At 40.1% G+C, this 24,001-nt stretch overlaps 1 pseudogene; it reads left to right on the top strand.

Moving 5' to 3' along the window:
- Nucleotides 1-1,211: 1,211 nt before the first annotated feature.
- LOC118584589 lies at nt 1,212-1,711 on the top strand (annotated as a pseudogene).
- The last annotated feature ends 22,290 nt before the right edge of the window (nt 1,712-24,001 follow it).

The following is a 24,001-nucleotide window of genomic DNA, read 5'->3' on the forward strand; positions in this document are numbered from 1 at the left end:
ATAAAAGTTCAGGTGAATGCAGAAATAGATCTATATTGTAGAAGGAGCTGCGTATTTCTGGAACAATGAACGTCAAGTCATGATGGCACCTTGCTCTCAGGAAGAGACTGAAATTTGTCCTCAATCAAGACACACATTATTTCCTACCATTACATCTGCCTCATGGGCTGACTAAATATAGAGCAAATCAATTATGAAAGCATGTCTCCCCTCCACTGTTGGAAGTCAAGTGTTGGGTCTGTAATTAGAATGCTCTTTATAACAAACTACATCATACATTTGACCATTTTTGTTTACAGAAGCCTTCTGATATGAACAACAACCAAAGTTCAACTGAGTCAAATAGGTATCTCTGCTATGTTGATTATATCTGGTAATGCCACTCGTTTTTACCCCGATTATTGATTTTCCTGGTACCCAGTGCTCAGGTTTAGTATGTGTGTGTACGTGTACATGCATACATATACGTGCATATTTGTCTGTTTTTAGGTGCCCATGTGTGCATGCATGTGGAGGCAAGAAGACAACCCTAGGTGTGTGTCATTCCTCATCAAGGACTGCTCATCTGGTGTTTTGAGATAAGGTCTGTGGTAGTTTGAATGAGAATGACCCCCACAGACTTATATGTTGAATGCTTGGTTCCCAGTTGGTGGAACTGCTTAGAAAGGATTATGAAGTGTGGCCTTGTGGGAGGGGGTGTGGCCTTGTTGGGAGGTGTGTCACTGAGGGTGGGCTTCAAGGTTTCAAAAGCCTTGTGTGCTCCATGCCCCAGCTCCTCTGCTTCCTGCTTGTGGATGAGATACAAGCTCTCAGCTAGTCCTACAGTACCATGCCTGTCTGCTGGCTGCTCTGCTCCCTGACATGATGATCCTTGACTACACTGTAAGCAAGCCCCCAATTAAATGCTTTCTTTTATAAGTTGCCTTGGTCATGGTGTCTCTTAATGGCAATAGAAGAGTAACAAAGACATGGCCTCTCATTCAGGCTGACTGACCGCTGATAGCCAGAGATTCCCCCTAGCTAGACTCTGTGTGCTGGGGAGCTGGCTTCACTGGCAAAACACTCACATCAGCACCAGCATGAGCACCTGAGTTCAGTCTCCAGCACCCACATGAGAAATGCCAGGTGGTGACACCTATCCTAATCTCAGATTTGGGCAAGTGGACAGGGGGATCCCTGGCTATCAGTGGTCAGTCAGCCTTTTCACTAAGATGACACCAAAAGCAAAGAAGTAAGCCCCTCTCCCTCCCAAGCAAAGGCCTTGAAAATCAAGAAAGCAGTGTTGAAAGGTATTCACAGCCGCAAGAAGGAGATCCATAGGTCACCCACCTTCTGGTGAGTCAAGACCCTGTGGCTCAGTAGGTAGTCCAAATACCCTCTCACGAATGCCCAGGAGAAACAAGGTTGAGCATTATGTTATCCTCAAATTCCCCTAACCACTGTGTCAGCCAGGAAGAAGACAGAAGACAACACTTCTGTGTTCATTGTGGATGTCAAGGCCAACAAGCACCACATCAAACAGGCTGTGAAGAAACTTTCCAACACTGATGCGGCCAAAGTCAATACCCCGATGAGGCCTGACGGAGAGACGAGGGCATATGTTTGCCCAGCTCCTGATTATGATGCTCTGGATGTTGCCAACAGAATTGGAACCTTCGAAACTAAGTTCACCTGGCAAATTATAAATACACATTTTTCCACTGCAAAATAAAATGAACCATATGTATGATTCTGCAGGAGACTTGATGACACAAGAATTCAATGCTCTAGCCACTGGCCAGCTTCTAAGAACCAGACTCAGAAGCAATCTTTGCTCCTCTAACTGGCAGTGGGCAGCACTATGATGACTTACAGGTTTCAACTGGATCAAATCACTCCTTTCTCCGTAATAGGAGAGGAGAAGCCCTAAGGAATGGGAACACTCCAGCTGAGTTGTAGAATTTCCCTTGTTTCTACTACAAATAATGAAGTCAATTTATACAACACTTCATCTTTCATGCTTTTTAGAGAATAACACAGAGATATAAAAGTTTCATTGTTGCTTGGTTTTTACCATATAATTCAAATGAATTGCCCAAACTTCTGTAAACAGAACTCTAATGTTAAAGGTAATGTTATTTGCCACTAACTGGAGTTTTCAGTATGAAAAGCACTACTGTTCTCATACTTTATCATCCTTGACCCTGAAAACTATTATTATGTATGTCTTATAGATAATTACACTGAAGGTCAGAGAGAGTGAAGCAAGATTTAACATCACTAAGCTAATCAGTGGCAGAACTGATTATTATGTCAGGCCAATTTGATAATAAATCATGTGCTTTATGCTGTGCTGTTGATACAAATTTTTAATAAGATAATATACTTATTATTCCACTTCTCATGATGCATCTCTTGATCAACACAAACTCAACATGCCACTTAAAGCAACAATAATTACAGGACAAGGATGCTGCATCTCTAGGTGTAAGTATCCTTCCACCCTGATTGTTTTAGGGAACAGGGATAACCTATGGAGGGACAAGAAGGTCAAGGCCACTTTACAAGCTGACAACAACACACATCAGAGAACTGTTGCTCCAAATCATAACCCACATCTCTATAGTGGCTTCTCAGCAATGGGATGATAAAAAATGCCAAGGGAGGCTGGGAAAATGGCTTAGTAGGTAACAGCACTTGCCATACAAGTGTGAGGACCTGAACTCAAATCTCCAGTATCCCTGTAAAAAGCAGAGTATAGTTGTGTGTGCCTGTAGCCCCAGCATCGAGAAATGGACAGGTGGATCCTGAGAGCTCATTGGCCAATCAGTTGAGCGAAACTGACAGCCTTTTGGTTCGATGAGAAACTTGTTCGTGGGAACAAGGCTGAGAGCAACAGAAGACATCCAATGCCCTTTTCTGACCTCTCATGGATTCCTGTACATGCACACTACCCACCTGTGGTGGTCTGAAAGAAAACGGCCCCCAAAGGGAATGGCACTATTAGGAGCTGTAGCTTTGTTGGAGAAAGTGTGTCACTGTGGGGGCAGGCTTTGAGGTCTCTTTTGCTCAAGCTTCCTTCAGTGCGACTATCAGTCAATTTCCTGTTACCTACAAGATGTAACACTCTCAGCTCCAGTACCACAGCCTGCACGCTGTCATGCACCTATCATGAGCCTATCACTATGCTCCCTGTTGTGATGATAATGGACTGAACCTCTGAAACTATAAGCAAGCCCCAATTAAATGTTTTCTATGTAAGAGTTGGTCATGGTGTCTCTTCACAGCAATAGTAACTCTAACTAAGACATCACCCTGTTCAAACCACATCACACAAAAATAAACAAATGAAAATGGAAATGAAAGAGAAACAAGCCGATAAATGGACACTCAGGTTTAATCTTTATCTGAAAGAAGGTTGAAAACTTGGAGCAACAGTAAGGAAATTTTATTCATTCAGAAACGAGGAGGATGGGGTTCAAGAGGAGATAGTAGGAATCAGAAGGAGTTCATATTCATTCAGACAAAAACAAAGCCATGTCCATTTGCTAGAGCCCAAGGGGAAACAAGCTGTACAATTGGAGTGCAGCTGTTTGGGCTACATGTTAAATAGAGGATTTTTGTTTGTTTGCTTTTACTACAAATGTTAAGTGTCATAATTTGGTAACTGTCTATATAATTTACTTATTACTTATTGAGACAGGGTCTTGCTACATAACCAAGCTACCCTTGAACTTAGGATTTTCCTGCTTCTGCCTCTGTTATTGGGGCTACAGGCAAGTACTACCATGCCTAGCTTAGTCATACGCTGTAACATTGTATCCTTGAAGGAATCAATGCAAAAGCCCTAGTAAGAATATGGTTATAATCTTTTACTCAAATGTTACTACCCAAGAGACAAGGTGATAAACTCATTCAGTCTCATAACATTTAAAACCCTTATTCCTCAAGCCAATTAAAGGCAAACTTTCCATTAGCTTGTTCAGTAAACACTGCCTGGTGAGCAGAGATTGTGTACAGACACACTGGAAAATTGTATAGAACCATTTCGGTCATCTACTCGTCACCTTCCCTCCATGCTTTGCACAGTCGAGAAGAGCCGAGAGTCTAACTCTAGAGAAGTCATTAAAGGAAAAGCATGTCAGAGATCCCCTTGCCTTATCTGTGTGCTTCCCAAGAAAACAGGGTGCAGAGAACACGATTTATGCTCTTGACCTATTGTCAGCTAGGATGGCACCATCAGCCATTTGACTGCCAAGTTCTCCACCCAGGTAGCATTAGATCTTAGGGAAGGCGATATAGACAGAGGAACGTCACTGACAAGTTTCACAATTCTCTAGAAAAAGAGAAAGGATCAAAATGAACTTCTAAGTATTTAGACACATCCACTTAGACATAAGTAAGAGAAATTATAAATCTAACTCCAGTAGCTAGATAAGGTCATATTCCTTGAACTGAGAAGCTGGAATCACAAGCAGGTTAATAAGATAAAGCAACATAAAGTGTATCCTTTATAAGAAGAAAACACACTACTCTAAGATGTAGAGAAGAATAACTATCTATCAAGAAGACATACAACACAGCAGAAATTCACCAGCCCGAAGCCACAAATAATGTGCAGGAAACATGGTGGAGGATAAATGGAGGGTAAGACAGAGTTGGAATAGCTTTAGAACTGAGGTTATGGATGGTGCTTGCTCAGAAAGCAGACCTAGCATCACAAACCTGACAGAGAAATAAATAAGATCGAGGAACACCAGGAATTCAAGCTCCTGACACACCAGAAGGTTCATTCTGCTCATACAGTCGTGGCTTGTCTTACTGGCGATTTAATATCTCAGAAAACTGAGGTAGCAATGAAGTAAAAAATCAGTTCTTGAATGAGTAGTAGAGATACTCAAAGCTTTTAAAATACAATAAAAAAATACTGTATAGGTAGTGTGTGTGTGTGCATGTAATGAACACGCACATGTGTGTGTTTGTCGTGGGGTTCATGAGCCACTGGAGGCCAGAGTTTGATGTCAAGTATATTTTGTTATTGCTCTCTACCTTATCTTTGAAACAGGGTCTTTTAATATTTTGTTTTGCTTTAAAAGTAGATATTTTTTGAAGTATAAATCATAGATCAGTAGTTAAAACTATTTTCTCTGGAATACTAAACTATTACTTAATATCACAATCACATTGACGTTTGCACCGTTGGTGCAAAAACAAGCAACTAAAGCTGAAAACCCAAGCACAAACTTAAGAAGTGTCACATGCTCAAAAGAGTAATCAAATGCTTAAATAAAAGTAAATGCATGTCACTGTAATTTAAGAATGCCTCAATGAAGCATGGAAATGATTGATATTATGATGTCTTGAGCGGGGACTATAAAGCTTACTAATGTTCTCTCTGACAAAGTGAGAAGTAAGCACATTCTACTGCATGTAGACAAACAATGATCATCTCAAACACAACTATTTATTTTATTTGTTGCCAGCTGAACTAGACCCACCCCTTTCATAGAAGAACATTTGTTTTTGTGAAAAATTGGCCATCAAATTCTTGTTCAGACCCAGGCATTTTTTTTAAAGAATGAAGGTGGTATCAACTATCAAAGAAAACATTAGACTGTGTTTGAAACAACTAAAATCAATTTAAAACAGAGAATGGGAAATTCAATGATAGGCATGGATTGAGATTCCATCTTGAGCTAACTCTTAAGGAAATACCATTAGTGATTAGTGTTTTTATCCTATTATTTATTAACTTCTTTTTTTTTTAAATAGCATACAAACTAATGGATCTCATTAGGGCATTTTCTTCCTTTTTAAAAAGATTTATTTATTTCTATTTCATGTGCACTGGTATTGCCTGCATGTATGTCTGTGAGAGTTTCAGAAGGTTGTGAGCTACCACATGGCTGCTGGAAATTGAACCCAGGTCTTCTGGAAGAGCAGCCAATGCTCTTAACCAGTGAACCATCTCTCCAGTCCTCTCATTAGGGCATTTTTAAGCATACATGTCATTTTAGTGTGTTCTTAATCATTCTCATAAAAGAGATGGGATATATTATTTATGTGTAAGTATGTATTTAAAATATTTAAGAATGTTATTAACTGGCTACACAAAAGGGTCTTCAGATGGGGATGTTCATACTGGCTTTGTTGTATATACATTTTTAAAATTAGGGGCCTGAGGAAGTATCTAAGCCAGCAAAGTGCTTGATACACAAGGGTGAGGACCCAAGTTCAGTTCTCAACATTCACCTAACAAGCTGGGTGTGGTGGTGCATGTTTATAATGTCAGTTCTGGTAAGACAGAGGCAGGAGGGGCATGGGGCTTGATGACCCGCAAGGCTACATGATGTGTCCCAAGCCCTCAGAAAATCTCTGTCTCCAAAAACTAGCTGGATGGCACCTGATGCTGACCTCTGACCTCCACAAGCACGTGCATAACTGCATCCATATACTTGCACACACATATGCACACACACACATGCATGCACAACATTTTAACTTAAAAAAATGTCTAAAATTAGCTACATTCCAAGTCTGTAGTATATTTCTGTATATATATGCTAATTCTTATGACAAATTAATTCATGTAATTTCAGGACCTTGTTACTTCATTTCAACTGCTTATGTATGAAGAACCTTTGCCTGTAAACTTTCACTCATTATACTGTTTAAGAGGAAAGAATATGATCTACAATGCTTTGGTGGCATAACATTGGTTGTATTTTTTTAAATTTTTTTTTATAACATTGGTTTTTAACCTTAAGTAAAGTTAGTAGTAATTTTCTTTATTTTACATGAAGTGAATATTTATTAGACACTTTGCTGATTCTGCAAAAGAGAAGGTTTGAAGCTCCACAAGATTAACCTCCCCCAGCCCGTTGTCATTAACAACTCCTCCAGAGTCAGGTGAAACATCGAGCTGGTTAATTAAGATGCATCTGCATTCCTAAAGAATTTTTAAACCACCTGTAATGTATCTTACACACACACACACACACACACACACACACACACACACACACACACCGCAGAGCTTGTAAATGAATGGTGACAAAGCATTGAGTTTATCAACATTAAACTAAGAGAATATAGAGAATAGACATAATCTCACCAGTTGACCAACTCTTTTTAAAAATAAAAAAGTATGTTTATTTATATGTGTGACTCTACGGTGTGTGTGTGTGTGTGTGTGTGTGTGTGTGTGCATTTAGAGACCAGAAGAGGGTGCTAGATCTCCTGAAGCTGAAGTTCCAGGAGGTTGTGAACAGCCCAGTTTGAGTACTGGGAACTGAACTTAGGGCCTCTGCAAGAGCAGTAAACATTCTTAAATGCTGAACCACTTCTCCAGCTCCTGCGTATCTCTTTTCTAACTCTCTAGGTTACCTGGACAGAGCATTTAGAAAGGTAGTGATCATCTGCAGAAATTCTAGAAGAGACTGTGTTAAACTATAAGATGAAAAATGATGATGTTGGGTACAAAAGTCAATTGCATTTCTTTTTTTTTCTTTTTTTCTTATTATTATATTTGTGTTTTAATTTTACACATCAGCCATGGGTTCCCCTGTCCTTCCCCCTCCCGCCCCCACCCTCACCTTCCCTCCATCCCCTCCCCTCCATTCCCATCTCCTCCAGGGCCAAGACTCCCCTGGGGATTCATTTAAACCTGGTGGATTCAGTACAGGCAGGTCCTGTCCCCTCCTTCCAGACTGAGCAAAGTGTCCCTGTGTAAGCCCAAGGTTCCAAACAGCCAGCTCATGCACTAAGGACAGGTCCTGGTCCCACAGCCAGGATGCCTCCCAAACAGTTCAAGCTATTCAATTGTCTCACTTATCCAGAGGGCCTTATCCAGCTGGGGGCTCCACAGCCTTTGGTTCATAATTCATGTGCTTCCATTTGTTTAGCTATTTGTCCCTGTGCCTCTCCAATCTTGGTCTCAACAATTCACGCTCTTACAGTCCCTCCTCTTTCTTGACATTGGATACCTGGGGCCTGGCTGAGGATCTCTGCATCCACTTCCATCAGTTATTGGATGAGAGTTCAAAGACGACTGTTAGGGTGTTTGGCCATCTGATCACCAGACTAGGTCAGATCAGGCTTTCTCTCGACCATCACCAGCAGTCTACAGAAGGTGTATCATTGTGGATTTCTGGGGACCTCTCCAGCACTCTGCCTATTCCTGTTCTCATGTGGTCATCATTTATCACGGTCTGTTATTCCTTGTTCTCCCTTTCTGTTCTTGATCCAGCTGGGATCTCTTGTTCCCCTAAGCTTTCTTTCCCTCAAATCTTGCCCTTCATTACTCCCACTGTCGTCCAGGTTGTTCATGTAGATCTCATCCATTTCTCTGTCATTGGGTGATCCCTGTGTCTTTCCTAGGGTCCCGTTTTCTAGGTAGCCTCCCTGGAGTTGTGTAGCAGTCTAGTCATCTTTGTTTTACATCTAGTATCCTCCTATGAGTGAGTACATACCATGTTTGTCCTTCTGAGTCTGGGTTACCTCACTCAGGATGATTTTTTTCTAGATCCATCCATTTGCCTGCAAACCTCATGATGTCATTGTTTTTCTATGCTGAGTAGTACTCCATTGTGTATATGTACCATATTTTCTTTATCCATTCTTCAGTTGAAGGGCATCTAGGTTGTTTCCAGGTTCTGGCTATTACAAACAATGCTGATATGAACATACCTGAGCAAATGCCCTTGTGGTATGATTGATCATTCCTTGGGTATAGCCCAAGAGTGCTATAGCTGGGTCTTGGGGGAGATGGATTCCCAGTTTTCTAAGGAAGCACCATATTGATTTCCAAAGTGGCTGTACAAGCTTGCATTCCAACCATCAGTGGAGGAGAGTTCCTCTTGCTCCACATCCTCTCCAGCATAAGCTGTCTTCTGTGTTTTTGATCTTAGCCATTCTGACAGGTGTAAAGTAGTATCTCAGAGTTGTTTTGATTTGCATTTCCCAGATAATTAGGGATGTTGAGCAATTCCTTAAATGTCTTTCAGCCATTTGAACTTCCTCTGTGGAGAATTCTCTGTTTAGTTCTATAGCCCATTTCTTAATTGGACTGTTGGGCATTTGGATGTCTAATTTCTTGAGTTCTTTATATATTCTGGATATCAGCCCTCTGTCAAATGTGGGGTTGGTGAAGACCTTTTCCCATTCTGTAGGCTGTCGCTTTGTCTTGTTGACTGTGTCCTTTGTTCTACAAAAGCTTCTCAGTTTCAACAGATCCCATTGATTGATTGTTTCTCTCAGTGTCTGTGCTACTGGTGTTATATTTAGAAAGTGATCTCTGGTGCCAATGCGTTCAAGAGTACTTCCTACTTTCTCTTCTATCAGGTTCAGAGTAACTGGATTTATGTTGAGGTCTTTGATCCACTTGGACTTAAGTTTGTGCATGGTGACAGATATGGATCTATTTGCAGCCTTCTACACATTGACATCCAGTTATGCCAGCACCATTTGTTGAAGATGCTTTCTTTTTTCCATTGTATGTCAATTGCATTTCTATGTGTTAACAATGCCATTGGTCATTGAAAATTTGCAAACAGATTTTTAAATTGGCTAAAAAGCTAAAGAGTAGTCTCACAAAATTATGTCCAAGATTTATATGCTGAAAACTATGAAATGTCCTGGGGAGGTGATTCATTTGGTAATGTGGTTATCACACAAGCATGAAAGGCTGAGTTCAAATTCTCACCTCTACCACAGAAAACTGGGCATGGTAGTGCCTGCCTCTAACCCTAGTACTGAGAAGGTGGGGGCAGAAAGATGTCTCAGCTCTCTGGCCAGTTGTGCTTTCTGAATTTGTGAGCTCTGGGTCAGTGACAGACTCTTTTTCAAAAAGAAAAGTTGAGCACAGTGGAGAAAGATACCTGGCACACACACACACACACACACACACACACACACACACACACACACACAAAAACCAAAACAAAACAAAACAAAAAAACCAAAAAAAAACAAAAACAAAAACAAAAAAACAAAACAAAAAAACTAATGAGTAAAGATAAGAAAACCCATACCAATGTAAATGGAGAGCCTCAGTATGAATGAGAGCACTGGCTATCACTCTAACAGACTCCATTTTAAACACCTCTGGCTCCATTTTTGACTCTTTAATCTCTACTCTTGAATCTCCTTATCACCTTGAATCCCCAGAACAAGAAGACTAGACAATAAACATTTGTGTGAGACTCTATCCCTAAGCAACATAAACCTCATCTGATGGACCATTCCAAAATGAGGGTAGAATCTATCTATGGTGATGACGTTGTACCCTGGAGTGGGAGTAGTCACCTGATGGGAACCAGTTTACTCACTTAAGCAACAGCATCATAATGTCTTCAGACCTCTTTGCAAAACCTGAGGTCAGCTAAAGACAACCAGGTGACCCTGGACCCAATTGCTGCTTAATCATGCATATTTTTTGCTGTGTGCTTCAGTTCTTCTTTCATTTAAACATCAGTCTGTGGTGATATATTGTATACCCCAATAAAGCTTACCTGGGAATCAGAGGACAGAGATAGCCACTAAATAAGACATAGAGGTCAGGCAGTGGTGGCATACACCTTTAATCCTATCACTTGGGAGGTAGATATTCATCTGGATCTCTGTGAGTTCAAGGCCACACTGGGCTACCTTTGAGAAACAGAACTAGGCAATGGTGACATGCATCTTTAATCCCAGGAAGTAATATGGCAGGACACAGAAAGGTATATTAAAAAAAAAAAAAAAAAAGGAAGTGGACTGAGCAAGCCATGGGAAGCAAGCCAGTGAGCAGCTCCCCTCCATTGCCTTTACATTAGTTCCTGCCTCTAGGATCCTGCCCTGTTTGAGTTCCTGTCCTGACGACCTTCAGTAATGAACAGCCAAGATGAAGTATGAGCCAAATACACTCTTTCCTTCCCAACTTAAAAAAAAATAAGGCATGAGGAAATAGGAACTTGTTCTCTTGAGGGTGAGGATTTCACAGAGGTAAGCTAGTGGCTAGCTGTTCTACTTCTCTGAAATTTCATCTTTTACCCCAATATCTGGCTCTGGCTTTTGTTTTATTATTATAAGACCTTTTAAAATTTGTGTTACATCAGTTTTATGTCATTACCCCAAAGATGGATTTGGGGGGTGGGTCACTGGCTCCCTTATCTGATCTTCTTTCCAGTGGTTTCCATGCTGGTTAAATATATTTTCTTTGCTTTTCACTATTAGCCATATTTAACTGGTATATTAGGATAGCTTGCACAGCCTGGTTCACTGAACTCCTAAAGACAGGGCTTTCGTCCCAAAACTCTTGTAGTAAGTATATCATATCCCCCAGGCAGATCTATAGGGTCACACTTTTCCAGACACATTCTTGGAGTTGTGTGTATGTGTGTGTGTGTGTGTGTGTGTGTGTGTTTGTATGTGTGTGTGTGTGTGTGTGTGTGTGTGTGTGTGTGTGTATGTTAGAATAGGTTGAGATAGTTCTTAAATGCATAGAGAAAAAAAGACATAGAATAAGTAAACTTTCTTTTAAAAAGAAGAAGATAATTCGATGACTCCAGCTGTATAATTTCATGGGTGACAAAAAAAAATACAAAACCTCAAAGCAATACTGTATGGGTGGAATAAGAGATAAACAGACCATAGGGTCCAAACAAAGAGCCAGGAACAGTGCTATGCATATATGGCCAATGGATTTTGGACTGTGGTATTGTTCAGTGGAGAAATGTTAGCTTTCTCAACAAATGATGTCAGAATGATTGTTTGCCCACATGAAGAAAGACAAAAAAAGGAAGGAAAAAGAAGATAAATTGTTCCTCATGCAGTATATAAATGTAAACTTCAGATGAGTTGAATCAATGTAAAACATGGGCTATAAAGCCTGGAGAAGTAAATATTGAGACATTATCAAATGTATCTTTGACCATAGGAAAAAGTCCAGAAAAGGAATAATACATACATTGGACTTCATAAAATAAAAAAAAAAAACTCTTGCTCTCTAGATATATTGTTATAGTAAAGTATGTAATCTATAACCTAGGAGAATATTTTCCTGTTTTGCAAAACATGCAATGGAAGCTTGTGTCCAGAATATTACTATAGAGATGTCATCAAATGCAATAGTAAAGGTAATAATCTAGGTTTAAAAGAGGGCACAAAATTTGCATAAACATCTTACCAAAGAAGATATGTGGATGGCAAGAGAGATAATCAGCATGGTCGTCAAGGTAATGGAAATTTAAATGACAATGACGTGTAACTGTGTACTTATTAGAATGGCTGATGCTAAGAAGTCCCATAGCTCAAATGTGGAGAAAGATGGAGCAGAATAAGAATTCCCTTATGCTGATGAGAATTCAAACTTTTATAGCCGTATTGGAAAAGATTTGAGCAATTTCTTGTGAAAATAATCTTGTTACCTGGCAATCCTATCCCTAGGTATTTATCCAAAATAACTTAAATCCATACCCATATATAAAGGCCTGTGTGAAGATATTTGTGTCAGTTTTGATGACAGCCTGAAACATAAAATGACCCAAATGATCATCAACAGATGAGTAAACAGTCCCCAAACAGAGCTACACACAAATAACCAATTGGTTTTAGACAAATGGTGTCATTCAATGGAGAAAGGACAACCCTCCCAAATGGTATCAGGATAATTCTCCACCTCTATAATAGATGAAGCAATCATGGTCCATCTACATAGGAAAACACAATTAGCAGTAAAGAAGAATGAACTCTGTTACTTCCCACACTGGACACATCTCAAGGCATTGTGCTGAACTGCTCCATGAAAGAAGTCAGATTAAAAAGCTACCTGCTGTGTGGCTCCATTAATAAGACACTCTGAAAGGGAAAAGCTGTAGGGGACAAAAATATAAGTATCACTTCAAGGAGCTACTGATAGCCAGGACTTGGGTAGGGTGTTGAATCAAATGAGAAAAAGAGGGATAGTTTGGAGACATAGAAATATTCTTATGCTGATGAATAAATATATATTAATAGAAACTCCCCAAATTGTAGAATTTTAAACTAAGTTTTAGGCTTAGAATTAATGTATGTAAATTACCCCTTCAAGAACATAATCTGCATATACTGAGACTGGGAGTGAAAATGTACCAGCATGAGTGAGCTCTCACCGCCCACAGCAGTTAGAAGAATGAACCGTAGTCAGTGACTTTACTTAACTGCTGTGCTGGGATAATCAACGTGTCTTGTTCTCTGGCTAATTGTGGTACTGTATTACACTCAAAGCCTTATAATCAGAGCAGTGATTCTTTTAAAGTATTAGAGATTTGTCCAGTACTTGGTAAAAGTGTAACTTTAAAAATACAATTTTAAGAGAAATTGGTTTATCATCCCAGAAATAGTCACAAAATTATAATGAAAATATGCCTCTGGATGTGTGGACAGCAGTGGAGAATTCAGAAATAAATAATTTGCTAGTGTTTTGAAGGAAGTACTACTTGACTGTGATGCAGGTAAGCCCATCTGATGGAAGAAATCAGCTACTGAGACACATGTGGAGTCTGTAACAATCAGCACCAGGAGGAAGAATCTGGAAATCCAGAAACTTCCCAATCATGTAGAGACTCTGGATCTCTAAAACTCACCAGACTTTCTTACTAAGTCCTTGCTCTCCTTGATACTTTATTGTCTTTTCCTCTGTGTGTGTGCATGTGTGTGTGTGTGGACAGATGTATGAATGTGAGTAAGTGTGTGTGTGTGTGTGTGTGTGTGTGTGTGTGTGTGTGTGTGTGTGCAAGCATTAGTTCATGTAAGAAGGCCAGAGGTCAACATCAACTGTCTTTCTCAATTGCTTTCCACCTTGTTTTTTGAGACAGGGTCTCTCATTGAACCCGGCGCTTACTTATTCAGCTACGATGGCTGTCCACAGAAACCCAGGCATCCTCCAACCTCCCAGGATTACAGTCATTCATCCTTCCACTTGGCTTGTTAAACATGGCTTCTAGAGGAGGAAACTAGGATCCTCCTACCTGCCCCCAAAGCACTGTGTAGGATGTCAGTGCTGTCTCTCCAGCCACTGGATGGGTTTACTCTCTACACATCCAAGAGTATGATTTCCATATTCATATTTGTCACTGTATTTCCTCCTCTCATCCCTTGTTCAAATAAAGAACTATCTTCAGATAGTTTGGGGGTGAGTAGAGACTGGTAATCAATAGTTTGAGATCCTTCCTAAGATCTCAGGACTCCATATGACCCCACAACCAGCCTGTTTATATTCCTTGCATGTGAGAAGACACAGTGGCAAGATATCTCTGAGCATAACAAGAAGCCAATTTCCCTTTTCTTCCCAGTGAGGAGATGGCTTAGTGTAAGAAATTTAGTTGAAATTTTAGTATGAAATATTATCTTTTCCAGATGAGAATGTGGGCTGAAATTCACAACTACTGTGTTAATATATCACATCGCATTCTGGTATGTTTAGTCAAAAATTATGTAAAGATAGAAAAACAAAGTCTTGGAATTCTGGGGGTTATAATTCTCTTTCTACCACTTCTAGAAAAAAAATGTGCAAACAGAGCCTACATTATTTGGGGGGGGGTGTTAAAATTGACATTTAGCTTTTGTTCTTAATACATTGTAATTCTCCTATAAAATACAAGGGATAGTATCTAAAATGATTTTTTTAAATTCACCACTTTGAAAACAAAGACCCGAGAATAATCCAATGACCAAATCTAGGATGATTTGAATTATTCCTGAAAGACAAATACACACACACACACAGAGAGAGAGAGACAGAGAGACAGAGAGAGACAGAGAGAGACAGAGAGACAGAGAGAGACAGAGAGACAGAGACAGAGACAGAGAGACAGAGACAGAGACAGAGACAGAGACAGACAGACAGACAGACAGAGACAAATGCTACATGGACCCTGAGTCCAAATCAGAACCCTACAGAAACATTAACACTAGGTGGTTGTCACTCCAATACTTGGGGCTGAAGGAAAGAATCCATGCCTTTCTACTTGACCTTTCTGACATGTTCTACGCAGACAGAAACTGAAAACCTCAGGAAGCGAATAGACATAAAAGATACTCCTATGGTAATTGACAGATTTACAAGAAATTTAACAGTTCTATTTGTCAATTTTTCTGTTCAAAAACAGTATTTTCTTTTCAAAAACAGTATTTTATTAACTCTTTGATAAGTTCATACATGAATGCAATGTATTTTGATTATTTGATTACCCATCACTACTAACTCCTTCCAGATCTACTCTCTATTCCCAACCCCTCCCAACTTCCTGTCCTCATACACATATACATATACACACATACATTTGTGTGTGTTTGTGTGTATGTGTCTTTCTGTCTATCTGTCTGTATATAACTACCAAGTCCAATTTGTGCTGCTCATATACTCACAGGTATGAAGCCATCCACTGATATATGGTCAACCTATCAGGGGCCACAGCCTTAAAGAAAATTGACTCCTTCTATGGTGGTCCCTGAGCCTTGAGGGAGGAGGTGTTTTATAATGGCCCATTTGTGGTCGAGCATTCCCTGGGCACCCTCTGCACTTTGAGCAGTTGTGTTTCATGTTAACTGTTGTACACTGTACCAAGAGATTTCTCTGATAAGATCTGAGAACTGCACTAACCTATGATCTTACCTGGCACCACATGGTGAGCAGATCCCAAGACTCCAGTCTGGATGCAGATCTGCTCAGTGAGGGATCTGGTGGTTGCATATTTTAAGTCTCTGTTTTGGTTTTTTGATGTTATGGTTGTTTTGTTTTTCTTTCTCTCTCTCCCCCTCTATCAGCTAATCTACTAGTTTGGGGCTCTTTTTTCCCTCACAAATCTGTCACTGAGAGTAGAGTGATGATTTTTCCGGTGTTCTCTCACTGGTTCTCACCCTCTGCAGTTCACTCACTCCACACTGAGAACAGAATTTGGAAGTGGGACTGAGCTATACAGAAGAAGTTCTGGGCTCTCTTCCCTTTTGTTCTATTTTCTAAAATTTCATTTATCCTTTAAGGCTACCAAAACCAATGTCTCTTCACCACTACTCACGGGATCACCACTCTCTGCTCTCCTTGATTTTTTTCCTGGAGAGTCTGTCAGCCAGCGCTGAGCACCGTCCAGTGTCTTCTGTCAGAAGTGTGGTGTTTATAGGCTGTCTCGGAAGGAAGCATTTCTGTGGTTATTACATTATTATTATTATTATTATTATTATTATTATTATTATTAATGTATATGTGTGCCTGCTTGTCAGCATGTACACCACATCCACATTGCTTGTGGGTGCCCATGCATGCCAGCAGAGGGCATAGAATTCCCTGGAACTGGAGTTGCAGGCAGTTGAGAGCTGCCAGATGTCGGTGCTGGGAACTGAATCCTGGTCTTCTTCACGAACAGGAAATGCTCTTAATCATTAAGCCAGCTCTCTAGACTTTTCTCCGGTTTCTATGAACCACTTTTGGAGGGAATGAGGCTGGGAGACAAAGCAGGAGAAGGAGAGGCAATGCTTTAGAGGAGCTCCCACTGTCCTTCTGTTCAAAGCAGTCAGCGTGCCACTGCACCCTACTGTTGGAATCACATTCCGAGCCTCAGTAATACCGATTAGTCATGACGGAGAAACCAACCAACCAGATGGGAAAAAATAAAAAATAAAGTAAGGAGTGGCAAGTCCAAGGCCCTGAGTTCTACCCCAGAGCCTACATGGTGGAAGGAGAAAACCAACCCTTGTAAGTTCTCACATGTTCTCTGACCTCCACGCGTGCCATGGCACTCTTTTCCCCTCCCCAAACCTATTCCAAACTAAGTAAGTAAAAAAGGGAAAATAAATTTAAAAACTAGTGGAAGGACTAGGAATATAGCTCCTTAGTGGTACATCATTTGCCTACCATGCAGGAGGTCTTGGGTTCCAATCCTAGTACTACAGAAAATAAAAAGAAACAAATGCATATTTTAAAAAATGTTAGCTAAAACCTGGGTTTGTGGCTTGCAAAGACCCACCTTACATAAAGAAATGCATAAATGCTATTCTCTCCTTAGAAGGATTCTGCAGAAAAAATTAAAATAAAGGCAATGTCTAAGGAAAAAATCGTTTAGCATTTTTAGTAAAGAAAGCAACTAAAAACAAGCTTGGTGATAACATTTCCCACTGGTGACAGTGAATGTCAGGACACAGTAGAGCAACACACACAGATTTTCGAACACAGAGTGGCTCAAGGACCTCGTGAGCAGGCTGATCTCAGCCTTTGTTTGTTTTTGTTTTTGGATAAGTAACTATAGCATAAACAGTTTCTACAGCATTCCAAGGCTCCAAAAACATAGTACCATATTCTTTTCTTTGGAAGGTAAGGAACAGCCAGCATTTTATACAGCATTCAAAGGCTCCAAAAGTATAATATCATTTTCTTTTCTTTGGAAGGTAAGTAGTAGACAGGATGCTGTAATCAACCAAAATGTCAGGCTAAATTCAGAGGTTATGAACTAGAATGGTGTATCACTAAAGATGTGGCCACCATCGGATAGTGCAGTTAATCCAGAGATGGTAAAGATTAAGATTTACATAAGAACAATCTTCTAAAGTCTGGCATTTTATTTTCTTTGTGCCATGGTCTCTATAGCCTGGGTTGGTCTTGAACATGTGATTATCCAGCTCCTACTATCTTAGAGCTGGGATTACAGACTTCCTTATCACACTCAGTTTACAATCTAAGATGGTAATGAAAGCTGAAACCAAGGGTGGGGAGAAATCCTCTGCTTCACTCAGAATCCCACTTTTCATGGTCCTTGCTTTATAAGTTAAAATGATTCAGTCATTTAGTAAGTGTATAGACGCGTTATGGCTGAGACTCAACCAACAAAGAAGTTTGTGGAGATTAATACATGAAATTCCTCTCTCATTTCTCTCCATAATTGGACCTCCTCTTCTAAATTAATGCTTTTTTTCTAAATCCATTCAATCATGTGTTTGCACCTATAAGTACATAAGTATGCATGTACATATGTTATTAAATAGGAAAACATATTTTAGGAGGCTTATATTTATGTTCAAATATGAGAAAATTTGACCTTATAAAACAAAAGATGAAAGAGAAGGAAATTAAATTGATTAAGATGGAATTTTTTGAGGTGGAATTTTCATTTTAGGGGCTTATGGTAAAATACCTTTAGATGAAAGCAAATTTTTTTTAATTATCAAGACTGAAAATGCTAGAATATAATTAAAATCTGCTCTGAAAGTTTTAAGAAAAAAAAAACTCTGCAAAATCCTATCAATCTTAACAGCAAACAATCAAACAGCTCTCAAAAAAATTAATTAAAAAAACACACACACACACAAAAGATGTGACAAGCACCAAATCTAGAGTGAAGTGGGTTAAGAAGGATTTTCAGGAGTGTCTGGACACAGACTCTGCAACGGAGCTGAGCTGTAATACAGCTAACTCACTCAATTAAATACTGAACGAACGTACAAACAGAAGCCCCCAGTTCCGAAGCAACAAGCCTGGACTGTGGTCTCTCTCCAAGCTCCAGTGAAAGGGCCAAGTGACTCTTCCCTTCTCTTTCCAACCTGCTTCTCTGCCTTTTCTAGCAACAGTTATAGCTTAATCTCCTCCTGCTGTGAGCCCTTTCCTCCCTCTGGTCCACACTTGTTACCCCCCTGACCCTTCTATCTAGCTGTTTGTCTGTCTTTCTGTCTGTTTCTCTCTGTCTCTGACTCTGTCTCACTTTCTGTCTCTCTCTCTCTCTCTCCCTCCCTTCCACCACACCCCCGACACACATACCCGTGACCGCGCCCATGTATGGAACTGGTCTGTCCAAAAGAAAACAAACAAACAAACAAAAATTAGATTCTTTTTGAAACAGAACAGCTAAAGACAGAATTATTTTCAATGACTGAGAGAGGAGAGAGAAGCAGAGAGAATAAAATGCCCCAAGACTAACATATTAATTAGGTTTGTTCCTCTCACACTTATTGATTCTATTCCACAAACACGAATGTCAATTACCTAAGTACAAATCACTGATAACTTCAACAGCAGTTTTTGATGTGTGGGGTCTGTTGAGGATACAACAGAGAGCAAATAGGCCAGACTGTTGACCTCAAAGCTCACATGAGTTCCCATCTGTGATGTAATTGCTGTGTAGCTCATGTGAGAGAGGCAGGTTTAATTCTGCATTAATGAGACTCCTCCAAATACCTCCCTAGAAAAGTCTTTTATCTCTAACAAGCTGGATCTTTAGAATACCTGCATTCAGTCTCCAAAGTGAAAGCTAGAGAGGTCCTTTGGTGTAGGAAGAAGTAAAACGGGACTAGAGTCCTTCATCAGATCTGCTGCAAGAGGCTAGTTGGTCACCTCCAAGCAGGAAGCATCCCATCTCTGTGAGCTCCATAAATATTCAGCAGTGAGACTGGGAAGCTACATGCTCGGGGCCGGGGGTGTTCTTGGTGTTTAATGTTTTTGGCATCTGGTTACACTCACTATGAAAGAGACTAGGAACTGTAAGTGAACTTGATCAAGGCTTTCTGGCCAGACAATTGATATTTTCTTTATGACGTTTTAAAAAATATTTTAGCTTGAAATGAGTGTGCACTCTCAGGAAGTCAAACACCAGCACAGAAGTTCTGAGTCTCCTTCCCCAAACTTCATCCAGTGATGTTAATCTTATGTAACTATAGGACGATACGAAATCAGGAAATGGACCTTGTTCAGATTTCAGCAGGACTATATTTTCATGTGTGTGCCTGGGTGCGTGTGTGTGTATCTGTGAGTATATTTGTGTGCGACTGTGTATGTGTGTGAGTGATCATGTATGTGTGTGTCCCATTCTCCCCAATCACTAATGGAGAGTAATTTTTTCTTCAGCTCTATACTTTTCTCATTTTGAGAAACTGCATAGATAGAGACACACAATGTGTGAACTTTGAGGACTGGCTTTTTGGTTTCACATAATCTCCTGACATCTGTTGAGGTATTGTTTCAAGTGCTTTAAAAACATAGATAATATACTAAGTGCCAAAGTCAATCCCTGTTGAAGACTTTGCTTCTAGTCAAAATGATAGTGTGGACCACAGTTAATGACTCTTAACTAAGCCAGGTAATTGAAATTAACAAGTAACTAATGGCTTTTATTTTGCTTTAACTGAGGCACTCTCTCCAGGATCATTAAAGAGCAGTTAAATATGTGATTTCAAGTCCATATTGTCCTTTAAAATGTCCAGCTCAAAAAAAAAAAAAACAAACAAAACAAAACAAAACAACAAAACAATAACTTTTACTGGCACTCATTGCAGAACTATTGATTGATAGTCAACAAAATATGAGCAGTTTCTGGGTCAGTGGAAAAGCTTCTCTAAACAAACAAACAAACAAACAAACAAGTAAGCAAAAACAAAACAACAACAACAAAATCCCAAGTTTATGATGGAGAGGTCACTTGCTCAGTCAAGTGCTTGGCTTGTAAGTATGAGAACCCAGAACTGTCATTAAAAACAAAATAAAACAAAGCAAAACGTAAAAACAGTCAGGCATGGTGCCCACACTTGTAATCCTATAGCTGACCAGCCAGAATTCTCAGTGATTCCAAGCCAGTGAGAGACCCCTGTGAATAGGATCTGTGGAATGAAAGCCAAGTCCTCTGGCCTCCACATGCTCTCCATGAGTGTAAGCACACACACACACACACACACACACACACACACGCACACACACACACACACGGAGAGAGAGAGAGAGAGACAGAGAGACAGAGAGAGAGACAGAGAGAGACAGACTCACACACATACACACACATATCTATCATCTATCTATCATCTGTCTATTATCTTTCTATCTATCATCTATCTATCTATCTATCTATCTATCTATCTATCTATCTATCTATCATCTATCTCTAGAGATTTGGCTTAGCAGCAATCTTCCTTACATGAAGTCACTGTCCAATGACATTGGAGCATCCACAGGTTGTATGATCACATAAATCAATGGCTCTTGGATCACACAACAGTGCTGTTTCTTAGGACGTGGCATATGTCAATCACTTTTTCAACTAAAAGAGAATCTCAGCCTTTCACTCGTGACATAAGAGCTACACCCCAGATTGATTGTTATTTAAATCTGTGTAAACCACAGTTGATAAATGATATTTGGAACACAGTCTGGAGAACAAATGGAACCTCTTCATGAGACACTAGCTCCAGGCAGAGCATTCAAATGTAAATTGCTTGTTTTTTTTTTTTTTTTAATTAATCTAGCTCTCCTAAAAGTGTTCTTCTCGACCAAGATTCATAACCACACACCCTCAGCTTTCATCTGGCACCAGGATTAAGAAATACTATTTCATAAAGTGCATTATTTATTATCTTTAAATAAAGTTTATTTTCTCCTTGAGATCTATCCATACTCATTGTACATAAATTGGGGAGTGCACATAAAAAAAGGAAGAAAATTTCTGATAGCTTTAGTCTGCAAGCATAGTTTATTCCCCAGTCTGTCTTTCTCTGTTCGATGAATTTCATTGTGGAACCTTATGATAATAAACAATTTACAAAGCGCATTTTTCCTTAGAAAAATAGTCACCAAGAAAATTGTTTATGCTATTTTATATTCTTAATGTATCTTTTATCCAACCCCACTTTGTAGGGAACCTCCTTAATGTGCTATTTTCCTCATTGATGTAACTCAGAGAATTCTGTGTTCCTTTACAGTGATGTTCTTTTCTCTGCTTCCTTGTCTTCCCATGTGACTGCTGTGTGGTGTGTCACGCTCTCTCTGTCTTTTTGTCACTGTCTCTCTCTCCCTCTCCCCCTCTCTCTCTCTCTCTCTCTCTCTCTCTCTCTCTCTCTCTCTCTCTCTGTGTGTGTGTGTATGTGTGTGTGTGTGTATGGTGTACGTGTGCATGTGTGAATGCGGGTTTCTATTGGTACAAGAAGAGCATGTTGGACCCTGTGGTGGTTTGAATAAGATTAACTTCCGTGGGCTAGTGTATTTGTATATTTTGTATATTTGCATGCTTAGCCCCAAGTTGGTGAGCTGTCAGAGGAAGATTAAGAGGTGTGGCCTTATTGGAGGGTGTGTGTCACTAAGGATGGGATTTGAGGTTTCAAAAGTCCACACCAGGCCCAGTTTCTTCTCTCTCTCTCTCTCTCCACCCCCCAATTGCCCATTTGCCTGCTGCTTGTGATCACAACATAAAGCTCTTGACTACTTATCTAGTACCATGTCTGCCTTCCCTCTGTACACTCCACATGTGATACAATGACAATGGACTAACCTGCTAAAACTGCAATAAGTTTCCAATTCAATGTTATCTTTTATAAGAGTTTCCTTGGTTACAGTACCCCCTTCTGGAAGAGCAGCAAGCACTCTTAATTACTGAGCCATCTTTCAAGCCCCGTGAGTACAGAGGTAGTAAGGTGAGGTTTGGCCACCTTGGAAGAGAAAATGGGTGGTCAGGGAAAGGGTGGTGGGAAGAAGATGTTTGAATATGAAATATCCTTCATATCTTCGTGTTTGAACACTTGGTCACCAGATGGTGGCACTGTTTGTGAAGGTTATGCAACCCTTAGGACAGGGACCTTGTTGGAAGAAGTGTCTCATTGAGGCTTTGAGATTTATAGCCTGACTCCACTTGCTGTTCTTTTTGCTTCCTGAGTGTGGATGCAATGTGATCAGCCAGCTTCCTGTCCTTCTGCTGTGACTTTCCTGCCTGTTGCCATGGCTTCTCCACTATGATGGACTCTATCCCTTTGGAACTGTAAACCACAATAAACTCTTTTTAAAAGCTATTCTTTGGTCAGTGTAGTATATATCACAGCCACAGGGGAAAAGCTAATATAGAAGTTTAGATGATAAAGTCTGATGGGGGAAAATAAATTTAAATAAGAAAAGGAGAAATGTATGAGTTCAGAAAGCAAGAAGAGGGAAATGAGATTTAGTGTGAGCCATGGACTCTATCGGATTGTCTTCTGTGACATTTACAGCAATGCTGGCTCCAGGCTGTGGAGCTACAACTTGCTGGACCAAGAAGACAGAATGTAGCTCAGGATTGTGGTGGAGAACTGAAGAAGAAAGCTGGGGTGTGATTTTGGCTAAGAGGAGATTTGGTGTAAAACACCAGAAAATCTGAGAGTATCTAGAATCGGGACATCTGAAATACAGGGAGTTACTAGTAACAGGGATAATAGGCAATAGTAATAAATGTGACAATGTTTTATAGTTAGTCTATTGGTTTGGGACGGAAGTCATCTTCTCCACAGCAGGGCCTGAGTTTTATCTCCCATTGCCTACCTTGGTAAGACATCCTAGTTTAGAGCTAAGAGGCCAGGGGCTAAACAAGTACGGCACAGAGTCCATGATGAAGAGCTCGGCTGTCAGATGGACTTGGACTAACTCCAGATATTCTGCTACTTGCTGAATGACCTCCTGGAGACATCTCCTCCCCTGTGAAAGCAGTGCAATAACTATATCATCCTTGCCTCACTTCTCTGAGGAGATAGATTTTGGGCTACCAGGATAAAAAGCACCAATAAAGGAGACAGAGCCAATGCCAGGAAGAGTTTTCTTTAAAAAGGCAAAATTTGCACGGTCCATGTCTGAACACTGTAGTAGGACAATGCTGTCATATATATGACCTGATTCTAGGAGCCTCAGAAAATAGTACAGACACTTGAAAAGCTGTGTGAACATATGGTGACAATGTGAGCAGTGGGTGGATTGTGCTTATGACAGGAGAAATCCCGGGAAGAAATAGATGTTAAAAACAAATAGATAACTCTTCAAGAAACCTTCTGTTAGTCCTGCCTGGGGTGACATTTTACTCCAAACACTGAAGTCTAATGGAGTCACATAACGGTTCAAATGTTAGATACCTTCCTGTCAGCGAAGGGAGGGAAATGTGATTAAAAATTAGGCATGGTGGTGGAGGCTGGGGAGATGGCTCAGCAGTTAAGACTCTCTTCCCCTGTGAAAGCATGGTGGGAGGTCAGAAGTAACTGTAACTCCAACTCCAATAGATCCAACACCTTTGGCCTCCATGGACAT

This window comes from Onychomys torridus, chromosome 5 (genome assembly GCF_903995425.1).
Source record: "Onychomys torridus chromosome 5, mOncTor1.1, whole genome shotgun sequence".
NCBI classification, from domain to species: Eukaryota; Metazoa; Chordata; class Mammalia; order Rodentia; family Cricetidae; genus Onychomys; species Onychomys torridus.